The sequence below is a fragment of the Pteropus medius genome, unplaced genomic scaffold (genome assembly GCF_902729225.1).
Source record: "Pteropus medius unplaced genomic scaffold, Ma_sr-lr_union100, whole genome shotgun sequence".
Classification (NCBI taxonomy): Eukaryota; Metazoa; Chordata; class Mammalia; order Chiroptera; family Pteropodidae; genus Pteropus; species Pteropus medius.
The window spans coordinates 3432531-3445424 of NW_024354503.1; the positions used below are offsets into that span (position 1 = coordinate 3432531).

Below are 12894 nucleotides of genomic sequence, written 5' to 3' on the forward strand. Positions count from 1 at the left end.
AATTCCCCCAGGGCTGAGAGGAAAGTCACAGCCAAGGCCTCTGCTGCCCTTACCGCCATCTCTTGCACCTGAATATTTTTCTGGGGGCTTTTCAGTATAATTGGCAGGTTAGGAGGTTATTTCTACCAGGTTAATATTTCATTTCTAGAGGAAAAAAAAAAAACTTCATAGTTCTTATTCTGTTTTAACTATTTAAGATTTTAAAAATTTTACGTTAATTTCAAACTTACAGAAAAATAGCATGAAGAGTACAAGGAACACTTATACACTGTTTTGCTAATTACAAAAAAAAAATGCTGGTTGTAACATGACAAACGATGTCAAAGTGTGCAAAGAAAAAATTAACAGGCTTCCATTACCCCTCCCAACACACGAATGTCGGCCTTCTCAGGCCCTGAGAACATACATACAGGCACATGTATTTACATGAATACGGTCCTTCTGCCTTAAAAAAAAAAAAGCCCCCATTTTTATATGTACGGAATAGTCTCTATGTCTGAGATTTATATTTTCTGTTAATTAAAGGCCTAAATGTGGTTATCCAGGGCTGGCCTAATGACTTCCAACCACCACAGGGAAAATGTTCAGAGAAACCCGAGGGAAAATGAAAACATAAGCAGACGGTCAGGGAATTATTGGACAACCTCCAAGGAGCATGCGTGGGGACCTCGTAGCCGCTCAGAGCGCAGGCGTCACAATTCGCTTCTTCCACTTAACGTTCTTTCTGACACCTGTCTAGGGTGACGCATGTCAACTTCATTCTTGTTAGTAACTTCATACTATTTCACTGTATTGCTGGGTGGTACTGTCTTCAGTCCTTGCCTTGTAGGGAGACATTCAGGTTGTTTCTGATTGGTTGCAGTGGTTGTTGCAGATAAGGTTGCAATTGTCATCTTGATATGTCCAGGCACTGGGCTGTGACTAGACCAGAGAATACCTTTGTGCAAATTAGCAAAAGGTGTCCCTCCAGGAAGACGTGGACCTGGAGGCACTTGGCTTGGCAAGCGAAGTGTACGTAGGCTGGAAGCCAGCCCTATACGCTCCTCAGCCGGGTGTCCTTGTGCAGTGAACAACCTGCACGTCTGTATATGGTGGTCTCGCCTTTCACACTCTATTCTTTTTTCCCCTATAAGATGGATCCCTAAAAGTTACACTGCTAGAATAGAGGGTATGTGTGCATTTTTAATTATAAAAGATTCTGCAAGATTCGTGTTTATAAAATTGATATCATATTATGTTTGCTATCTTGAAGGTGGTTTTTCAGTATAATGTATTTTAGTCCTGACATATTTTGACTATCTTTCCTGTCACTACTAATTCTATGTTTGTACCTTAATTTTTTAAAAAACAGCTTTTGAGGTATAATTCATATACAATATACTGTACCTATTTCAAATGCACAATTTCACAAGTTTTGACATATGAATACACCATGAAACCATCACCAAAAATCAAGACAATGAACATATCCATCACCGCCAAAAGCCCCTTTAAAATCCTCCCCTCCTACTCTTTCCTGCCCACCCCTCATCCACAGGCAACCACTAATCTGCTTCCTGTCACTGTAGGTTAGATTAGTTTATATTTCCTAGAATTCTAAAAAAAAAAAAAGGAATCATACGGTTTGTAGTCTCTCTTGTCTAGTTTTCAATCAACAAAATTATTTTGAGATTCATCCATGTTGTTGCATGTATCAAGAGCTCATTCATTTGTATTACTAAGTAGTATTCCATTATATGGATAACTTGGTTATCCACAATTCGTTTATCCGTTTACCTGTTAATGGACATTTAGGTAGTTTCTAGTCTGAGGCTACTACAAATAAGGCTGTTAACGAATATTCATGTACAAGTCTTTGTATGGATATGGGCTTTTATTTCCTCTTAGGTAAAAACCTAGGAGTAGAATGGCTGGATCATATGGCTGATAACGTGCACCATTTTCCAGAGTGGTTGTACTATTTTCAATTCCCACCACGGTGTATGAGAATTCCAGTTGTTTCACGTGGGTATTCACCAACACCTGATATACCTGGTCTTTTTAATTTTCACAATTTTATGCTGAACATCTTTTCTGGGGCTTACTTTCTATCTGTGCATCTTATTTGATGATGTGTTTCAAATTCAAATCTTTTGCCCATTTTTAAGTTGGGATGGCTGCTTTCTTATTATTGAGTTTTGAGAATTCTTTATATAGTCTGGATAAAATTCCCTTTTCAGAGATAAAATCTGAAAACATTTTGTTGCTTGTATTTTACATTTTATTATTTTTTACCTTTGTTTTTATCTATGTTCATTATATTTTTATTATTTTAATATTTTTAACAATTTTATTTATTTTTTTGTTCTTTGCATTTTATTTCATTTTGTAATTTGTTTTTTAATTCACTTAATGGCATCTTCTGAAGAGCAGAAATTTTTAATGAAATCCAAAAGATCAATTTTTCCTTTATGGATTGTGTTTTTGGTATCTAAGAAATCTTTCACTAACCCAAGTCACAAATGTTTTTTCCTATATTTTTTTCTTTCTTTCTTTCTTTCTCGCCTATGGCACTCGGTCTTCCTAAGTGGTCTCTCATCCAAGTACTAACCAGGCCCGACCCTGCTTAGCTTCCGAGATCAGACGGGATTGGGCGTGTTTAAGGTGGCATAGCCATAGACTTAAGAAGTTTTATAGTTTTAAGTTTTATATTTAGGTCTATGTGATCCAATTTGAGTTCATTTTTGTATATATGTTGTGAAGTATGTATGTATGTTGTAAAAATTCTCTCCTTGGCTGTTTTCAAACTACCATGCTGACGTCACTAAATCTAGAGTTGGGAAGAGATACGCTGGATTACGCTGGCTCTGGTACAGGCTGGGTAGAGCACACCACTGGATCAGATCAATCAGTCTGTCTTATTGATAAGCATGATTGTCGATCACATTCACTGCAGGGTCGTCTACTGAATAGCACTGTGGGTCTGCGTAGGTACCGGGGCAAGGCTGCCTCTTCCTCAGCCCCTGCATATCTCCTGACCCTCAGCCCAAGAGACTTAAGGACTGAAGATTCTGTTGTCTGTTGGCCACTCCCAACTCCAACTCCCCCTTCAATAACCTTTTCTTAACTGGTCAGAGTTTAGATAGATGATAGATGGTAGATAGATAGACAGACAGACAGATGACAGACAGATAGATAGACAAGACATATGGTTTTATACAGATATAGACATAGAATATATAATACTTTTATTTTTAAATAGTACGAAAAGTTACAAAAATAATTTAGAGAGTTCCTGTCTACCCATCACCCAGCTTCCCTCGCTATATGTCTTACCCAACCATAGTACATTGTTAAATATTGGTACGACATTATCAACTCAAAAATATACCCTCTCTGGATTTTACAGTTTTAATATTACATGCACTCATGTATGTTCATCTGTGTGTGTGTGTGTGTGTGTGTGTGTGTGTAGGCTTATGAAATTTCATCACATATATAGATTTGTATAAGTATCATCATAATCAAGACACAGAACTCTTCCATTACCACAAAGAAACTTTCAGAGCTTTTTCTAACAAAAATGCCCAGTACTTTTTTTTTCTAGTGGAAAGAACATGGGTTTTGGAGTCAGACCCATTATTTCGAATTCTAGTCTCCCCACTGTATGACCCTGGGTACAGAGTTTAACCTCTCTGAGCCTTTCTTTATTTCCCAGATGCAGGGCTGACATGAGGACTGAATTAGAAAATAGTGCTTGTAAAGTGTCAGGGATATGGGAGATGTTCAACAAGGTAGTTCCCTTCCCTGGCTCAAAGGAGAAGTGTGGACCTTTATTCATGCTAAAGAGTCAGGGGCAATAATGAATTCTCCCTTCAAGGCCCTGGCTTAATAATACTAACAACAACAACAACAACAACAACAACAACAACAACAGCAAAGGACTTGACCTCGTGTGGGCTGACATAATATTTGGGGTTTTATCTCTTGGTAAGCAAACTCCAAAATCCAAGACATGTGGCCATTTGTCATTTTGCTGAAACTAAGATTTGAATCATACACACAGGGAGGCTGGAGTTTAGGAAAGAGAAGTGTATTCAGCTAATAATTCTAGTGAACCACCTAGGATCCGCATCTCCACACTGGCTTTGTTATTAATTTGCTACTTGTGCTGGCTAAGTAAATGAAAAGAGAGTGAAGAGTCTGCGAAAGTGACAGTTCTTAAGTTTTAGCTGCATCAAAGAATGAAATGCCAAATGTAGGAGGAACTTGGAGCTCTACTAAATTTGACAGCTACATGCTGGGTACTGTTCTGTGCTTTATGTATGTGAATTCAACAAATCCTCCCAACCACCTTCTGCAGTATGTGTCATCTTCATCCCCATTTTATAAATGAGGACAACTGAGGCACAGAGAGATTAAATAACTGCTCTGGGTTATTGAGTTAGTAAGCGGTAGAGTCTGTTAGTAAGAGTTCCAGAGTGGGTTCCAGAGTCCACACCCAGAATGGCCACATCATTCATGGGAACAAGCCCTCCTTGTAAACTCTACAGAAACGAGAAAAAGGCATTAGAGAAACTATCTCAACTAAGGTTGCTCTAAAAAGCAAGACGGCTTTATTGCTCCTAACACATATTTATTCAGCACTTATTATATGCACACATCGTGCTGGGACAGAATGGAAAAGAAAACAGATGAAGTTCCTGCCTTCCTGGAGCCCACAGTCCAGTGGTGGCTCCAGACATCAATTAAGGAATCACAGGAATCAACATAAAATCATAAAATGATCATAGCAGTGGGATGCAGTTCACGGCGCGCTAAGAACACGTGTAGGAGGGTTTTGATCTAGCTAGCATGGTCAGGGAAGTCATCTTCGAAGATCGCAGAATAGGTAATTGAGCAGAGATCTGAAGGACAAGCAAGAATTACCTAGGCAAAGAAGGAGTGAGAGGGCAGCCCTGAGAAAACATTCTAGGACGAGGCTGGTAGCATTCTCTAGACTCTTTCCTGTAGTCCTATGGAAGATCACAGTGTGCCCTTTGATAGCCTTGTCCTTGGAGGTTTGATACTGTTCTTCTTTGGCATGGTTTTCCTTTCCTGGGGGCTTATACAAGCCCCACCTTCTCCAGGAAGCTTGCCGTCATCATATTCTCTTTCTATATAAAAACAGAGTGCTCTGAGAAGTTGAGTAACTTGCACAGGGCCACACAGGTGGGGTGGACCAGTTAGCAGTCCTTACGTGCTACCATAGGCATTCTTAGCCATGAGGCTGTAGTGTCCTTCCTAAGTGGTCCAGAACCCCATCCTGTCTTGCACAATCCAGCGACAATTGATATCAATGGTACTTACTGAGTAGATTCCTCTCATTTCTGTTTCACAGGCTCAGCGTGTGAAGGGACTTGCTAGAAATTACAGCAGTGTCAGAACCCAGTATTGAACCCAGGTCTGTGATGCCAAGATCTTAATAATTAGAATTCAAAGCGAAACTTAGCATTCGATTAGAGTTTTGTGTTGCTGATTATTTCATGGGTGTTCGCCTTGGCTCCCCAGGAGCCTGGTAGCATGGGAAGGGCACAATATCTGTATGCTGAGGGTTTAGCATAGGGCTGAGCGTACTGTAGGTCATAAATACTTGCTGGCTCGGTGAGAGCATTTTCTCTTGTCTCTTTGCTTCACAGACTAGTGTCATGATTAGGTCACCCAGGAGACAATCCATCAATTCCCTCAAAATCAGTGATTGACTGTAGTAATCATTTCACTGTGTATATAAAAATATCACATTGTACACCTTAAATATACACAAGTCTCATTTTAAAAATAAGACCAAGAAAAGTCAGACTGAGTTTTAAATATTGGCTCTGTAATTTACTATCTGTGGACTATGTCTGGTTTCAGTTTCTTCCATTGTATGTAATAATTATTATCAACCTGACAAGTACATAATACATCAACACATTTGTTTCCAAATGATTTGTTTGTTTGTTTGTTTGTTAATACATAACAGCTAAGGAAATTGACCCAAAAGAAAGACACAGTCTTAGGTTTTCTGACTCTGGATCCAATCCTTTTTCTCCAAATAAATCAATCTATCAATCTCTCTCTCTGTCTCTCTGTCTCTCTCTCTCTCTAGCTCTGTAAATTAGTAAAGGAGGCCCAGGTTTACTATCCTTGCTCTGCAATGTTTTTGTTGCCTGATTTTGTACATGGAGTAAGTAAAATGACTATATACTAAGTGCAGTCATCATTACAGTATAGCTCTGTACTTTTCTGCCTCTGCTGTTGAATATATAATTTTTGAAGGCAAGGCTTTTTGTTATTCGTTCTATTTCTCCCACCTCCATCCCGATGGTATTGGCCACACACAGAGACATTTACTGAACACAAAATGCGTGCCAGGCACTGTGCTGAAGACTCCAGGTGCATCACCTCTTCACTTCTTACAGAAATTCTGTGACTGGGTCCCATTAGACTTTACAGATGTGGCAACCGAGAATCAGAAAGTTGAAGTGATTCAATTAAAATTGCCCAACGAGAGAAAAACAGCACCAGGTTCCAACCCAGGTCTGTCTGATTCTGGACCCCATGTGGCAACTATTGGGCAACTCAGTCTCTGAAAATTTGTTCAGTAACCACGATGAATGGGTGATTACTTGTGCAGTTGAATCAGCAGCCAGTGTGGCATGTGATTTGTCACCTGTGTTTCCTTATTTCCAATGGCATCAGAAAGAGAACTTTTTCTAGTCTAACCCTCTTTCCCCAGCACCCTGGAGCCAGGTGGCTTTCGTGGGGCTAAGACCCACCATCTCTAGCCTGACGTGGACCCCTACTACTGGGCTGAGCCCATAGTAGACATTCTGGTCACCTTGTCGGATAGAGCCATTGGATGACACAGAGAGCCCAAAGGACACAGCCCTTGTTGCAAAACTGCTCTTGGTTCCAGAGCGGGGAAAATTCTTTCCTTCCCACCTTGGGAGGGATGGGCTGCCTGAGGGCCAAACACCCTCATAGGACTGAGGAGGTTATAGGAACATATGCAGGCGTGGTGGGTGGTCAGGAAATTTTCCAGGCCCTTCCCCTCTCTTAGTCTTGTGACCATCTCCACAGCCAACCCAACAATCATACTATGTGTTGAAGTTCACAGCATGCTTTCACATACATGAGCCCATTCTTGAGCCTCACAGCAATCCTTTGCAGGTAGGTGTGGATGGGAGCCTTGGCCTGGTGACAGAAGGCAGATTGTAAAGTCATCAGGCCTGCTTCACTCCCCAGCTCTACCATCTGCTCTCCTTATGACTTTGGGAAATTTACTAAACCTCTCTGAATCTGGGCTTCCTTTGTCTGTGAAATGTAGATAAAAATAGTTCCTTCATCATGGTCTATTGTTGAAATTAGATGGTAAACGTCACATTTGGAAGAACTCAAAAACGGAATATTGAAAAATTAGGTAGGCCTTACCTAATTATGATATAGTCAGTTGCCCATTGGATCTGTTACTTACTCAAGGTCACTCAGCTCATCAGAGGCAGAGCTGGGACTCACATTCAGTTCTCCTGGCTCTGATTCAAAGATAGTACCCAGTAGTGCTTATTATATAGTCCAGCTGACCTGAATAGGATTGGAGAAGGGATTCGGGCTGTCCTCTAGCTTCTCTGTGTTCTTATCATGCTTCTCAAAGATAAGGGTGGGCATCGAGATGGAGAGTAGGCCAGAGTTTGGAGCAGTTGGAGCGGCGTGGGAGGAGGGCAAGAGGGAAGGAAATAGGGATGGATCCCCTATGATGTGCCTTGCATCCATCCTCACAGGCCCCTGCCCAAGCGAGGTCTCCTCCCTGCCAGTCTTCTCTCTGCCTATTGCTGTAACTTTCCAGTCTCTTGGTGATTTCCCAAGATGAATGCACCGCACCTCAAACAAGCTGTTTACCTAAATGTTAGGATGCTATTGGTTCATCCAATAACTGAATATTTATGAAGTCTCTACAAGGCAGACAACCCTGTAATCAGGGCTGGAGGGCGGAGGTGCTGGGCAGAAAAAGATCTGGGCCCGCGAGGAGCTTCTGATATAGCAGTGGACCCAGTACTGGGTGGATGTATTTCTGTCCCCTCCACCTACTTCTTAGTTTACACACACTAAGGCTCTTTTTAAATCTGTGTCAGTCCCTCCGATTAACTTTGCTCGCAGTGGGTGGAGTTCAGCCTCTTTTAGTCCCCAAGGGCTCTGGCTGGGTGGGTTTAGAGAGAGCCAAGAGCAGCCATGTAACATTCCCTGGAAGAGGGAGAAATGAATCACGATTGCCTTGGGCAGTGAGTGCCAACTCAGCCTGTCTCTAATCAAAGGTAGACTCTTGGAGAAGAGAACACGGAAGCCTCCAAGTCCCTGGCTCTCAGGTCCTACCCAGAAGGCACTTGGCATTCTGGGAGGGCAAACTATCAGGAAGAAACTAGGATGCTTTTGACCTCATACTGGAGTCTTTTCTTGAGCCTCGGGGTCTCCTTTGTCCCAGGTTATGCCTCTATAGGATGTGACAAATTTGAGAAGGTGCTAATTCCCAGGCCTCCTGGGCCCACTTTTTTCTTCTTTTCTCCTTAAAGAGAAATAAGTCTTCTTTTGTTATTAAAAGGGTAATACACATATAAACAATTTAGAAAAAGGGAAATGTAGAAAGAACTTTTGAAACCATGTTTAGACTCACCAGCCAAAGTCAATGACATATTTTGATATATTTTATGCAAATCTGTTTTGCAACAGAATTTAAAAAATACTTTGACATTATGCTCAGTGAAATAAGCCAATTTCAAAAAGACAAATACTGCATGATTTCACTTATATGAGCTATCTAAGTAGTCAAACTCGTAGAAACAGAAAGTAGGCTGGTGGTTGCCAGGGGCTGGAGGGAGGGAGAGATGGGGAGTCGTTCAATGGGTTTTAGAGTTTCTGTCATGTAAGATGAAAAGGTTCTAGAGATCTGTTGTACAAAAACGTGCATAGAGTTAATAATACCGTACTGTACCCTTAAAAATTATCCAGAAGGTAAGTTTATGTTACGTGTTTTTTGCCACAATAAAAAATACTTAGTTTTAATATGACTGCTCTACTATTTATGTAGTTTTGTATCCTGCCTTATCCACTTAACAATGTGAAATATTAAAGTAAATCCAAAATTTTTTTACCATTATTTTTAGTGGCTACATAATATTTACTAGGCAGAGATACCATGATTTACTTAACATTCCCCTTTTGGACATTTAGGTTGTTACTTTATTGAATAAACAAAGATATATTGGGGCATATGTATATATGTAAAAATTTTTCTTTATTAAAATTCCCTGGCCTAAAGAGAAGGCGCAAGAGCGAAGGATGAAAGCATACCAAGGCTTTTGATGTATATCGCCAAATTGTTTTCCAAAAGGTTTGTACTAATTTCCACTCCTACTAGCAATGAATGAGAGTGCCTGTTTCACCACACCCTCAGCAACACTGGGTGTTATCATTTTCTCAAATCTGGGCTGATTTGGTAGGCAAACATTTGCATCTTGTTATAATTTTCATACCTTCGATAGCTAATGAGAAGGAACAGCTTTCCATGTGTATGTGAATTGTACATTCCTGTCTTCTAGCCACTTTTTTCCTTCATCCCTTTGGCTTTTGGAGTGTTCCGAGTTTTTCTGGTGGAGTTGCACAAGATCTCCCGGGACCGAGCTTTCGATACATCACATAACTCCCATCGCAGCCTGGGATGATACATGCACCATCCCTACTCCAGCCCTTTGCTGCCTTAGTGTGGCAACTCCCAAATCCCGTACACTCTTCAAGGGCCAGTTAAGGCTCCATTTTCTCTTAATAGCCCAGCCTGCTAGCCCCAATCTCTATTTTTCTTTTCCTTTCCAATTCATTTAGCACAGTCAGGTATCTCATAATGTGGTTATGTTTTCAGAATCATTTGGGTGGATTTCTAGTGTTTCACTGTGTCTCACCTCCCCAGGGAGCTTGAGTCTCCTTGCACTAGTGCAACACTAGGCACATTGAAGCTGTACAAGGAAATGCACATTTGAATGGACTTGGCAGAGACCGTCAGCTCTAAAACTCCCAGGCTTCCTCTGGCCTCTGCCCAGGCCACAGCAGTCTGATGCTTCCCTTCAAGAAAAGCGTGGTGGTTTGGTGATAATTGGGCTTGGGTTCAAATCTCACCCAGCTCCTCAACTTGACTAAATTATTTGCATTTACTGAGTTTCTGTTCTCTTAGGGACAATGGTTTTCACCTCACTTGGTGATACGAGGATTAAATGAGATAATTTGAAACAAGGGATTTGAACACTGCTTGGTACAAAATAAACACTAAAAAAAAAAATGCTATGATGATTTTTCACCACCAATTCATGTCTCTCTCCTCCTTCAGAATAGAGCCTTGTCTCGTGGCCTCTTCCTTCATCTTCAAAGTGCATCACCCCGACCTCTACTTCTGTCCTCACAGCTCTTCTCTCGTATCTCTGACCTTCCTGCCTCTCTCTTAGAAGAACACTTGTGATAGTGTTGGGCCCACCTAGATCATCTTCCCATCTCAAGATCCTTAACTAATTCACATATGCCAAGTCTCTTTTACCAGGTAAGGTAACATATTCACAAGTTCTGGACATTAAGACTGGACATTTTGGGGGGCTACGATTCAGCCTATCATACCACTCACGCCTACTTGGTTTGACTTCCCACAGCCCTGTGCATGTGGCTGTTTGCATTCACCCAGGAAGGGACTGGAAAGAAAAACGAATGATTACTAAGCGAGCCCTTTGGTAGGTGCTCTGATTCACCTGGGTATCACAGAGATTCTTATACCTCCACAAGGAAATCAAGGCTCAGAGAGGCTCGGTGCTTGCCCAAGATCACAGAGTGAACACCAGACCGAGCAGGAGGTAGAGCCCACCAGGGCTGCCTGAGTCCAGAGCCCAGACTCCTTTCACCGCCCGACGTGGCCTCCTCATTCGAGGTTGTTCTCTATTCATCTAAATTCAGTTCAATAAGCACATCTTGAGTGCCCATCTGAAGCTAGATAACACGGTTTCCTGTAATTTTACGGAAAAGTAGTTATCTGACCCTCGATGAGTCATTTGACTTTTCCAACCTTAATTTCCTCCTGTGGTAAATGAGGAGGGGGCCCTGGGAAAAGTGTAGGCCGTGAGCAAGCATTCACAGAGGAAGAAACCCAAATGGCCAAGAAATGTATGGAAAGATGCTTAACCTCATTAACAATCAAGGAAATGCAAATGAAAACAACAGTGAGAACCTCCCAAGTTCTCTTTGCCAAGCAGAGTTCTACTTCTGAGATGGCCTAGGCTCTGGGCTTTCGTCTCTTGATGGAACCAGGTGTGTGTTCCACAAACTCTGTAGGCAGCTTCAAATTCTTCAGCCCCAGATGATCTCAGAAAATGACTGAGACTTGATATTGCATATTCACTTAAACCAATACCTTCAGCATGTATGGAGGGGATAGAGGGATGAAGTGTTGGTAAGGAAGTGAGGTTGTCTCTGGCCAATCCCACCTCTTTCCAAGGGAAATCTCATTCTGAAGACAGGGACCCTGTATCTAACAGTAGAACTGTCTTCTTTATTATCTGTTCATTCATTTATTCACTTACAGTCTCTGTGAGGACAAGGACCTCAGCTGTCTTGTTTATCATATTCACTATATTGCCAGGTACCTAGTAGGTGTTCAAGAAATATTTGTCAAATCGAATGAATGAACTGATTCACTCTGGGTTTGGTTTTCTTATCTGGAAAATAATGGGGTTGAATTCAGTGACTGATTGAGTCACTCATTCATACAAATAAAATGTTGATTAAGCCTATCTATGCCATTCCTTTGCTAGACGCCAAGTATATGGTATTGAACAAAACAGATGACAGTCCTTGCCTTTCTGGAACTTACATCTAAGCACAAAGTCAAACATTCACTAATTTTACACAATAATTTTAAAGGCACAGTTGTGGTAAATGCACCAAAAAATAAAAATAAAAAAAAAAAATTGCAGAGTTCTGTGAGGGCATTTACTTCGGGAGCCCTCTAAATTTTAAAAATCCAACTACCTTGTCAGAACTGTCGATCTCCAAATAGACCTATTTGTTTGATGGTCAAACCAATAGAGGTCCCCATGGTCAAGAGCTCTAGACTAGTTGAAGTAGCTCAGATCCTGGGAGGTCAGTGGTCTCCTGGACCCCACCCAGAATTCCTTCCTCTTGGGGTATTGGCCTCTCCAGCTCCACCATCAACAGGCCAAGCCTTGCCCCTGTTTAAACGTTTTCAACAGTCACCACTTCTCACGGGACAGCATCCAGACCCCTTAAGCTAGAAGGTCTTCCATGGTCTGACCCCTCTGGCCAGCATCATCTGTCCTACACTTCGTCCTAACAGTGACAGGCTGATCCCAGTACTGTACTCTCTACTCTGTGTCCTGGGCTAGATGCCGCTCTTTTCATGGTCCTGGTTTTGTTATCTGTGAGATGATGGGTTTGGAATAAAATAATCTTCAAGTTTTATAAATGGTATGATTCTGAGATTCCCCTCCAAATACACTGTTCTCTTTCCTACTTCATGCTTTTGCCCGAGCTGTGCTCTCTGTTGGGAGTGTCCCCAATTACCACCTTCAATTTCTAGGTGATGGTATGCTATCTAGATTGGCTTCCTTCAAGGTGGAGCTCAAATACCACTCTGTCCAAGTAATCCAAAGAAATTAATTCTCTATGTTTCCAGAATGATATGCTTGAACCTTTCTTTCTAAGGGTGCTTATTATCTTTTTCCAGACATAGATGTATATAGACACTACAGCCTAGCGTTCGAGTGTGTGGGCTCTGAAGTAAAACAAACCAGCTTTGCTATAAAACGATGGCAAGTCACTTAACTCTTCAAGCCTCAGTTTTCTCATCTG

At 41.4% G+C, this 12894-nt stretch overlaps 1 pseudogene; it reads right to left on the bottom strand.

Moving 5' to 3' along the window:
• Positions 1–2541: 2541 nt before the first annotated feature.
• LOC120596379 (uncharacterized) lies at positions 2542–2660 on the bottom strand (annotated as a pseudogene).
• Positions 2661–12894: the final 10234 nt, after the last annotated feature.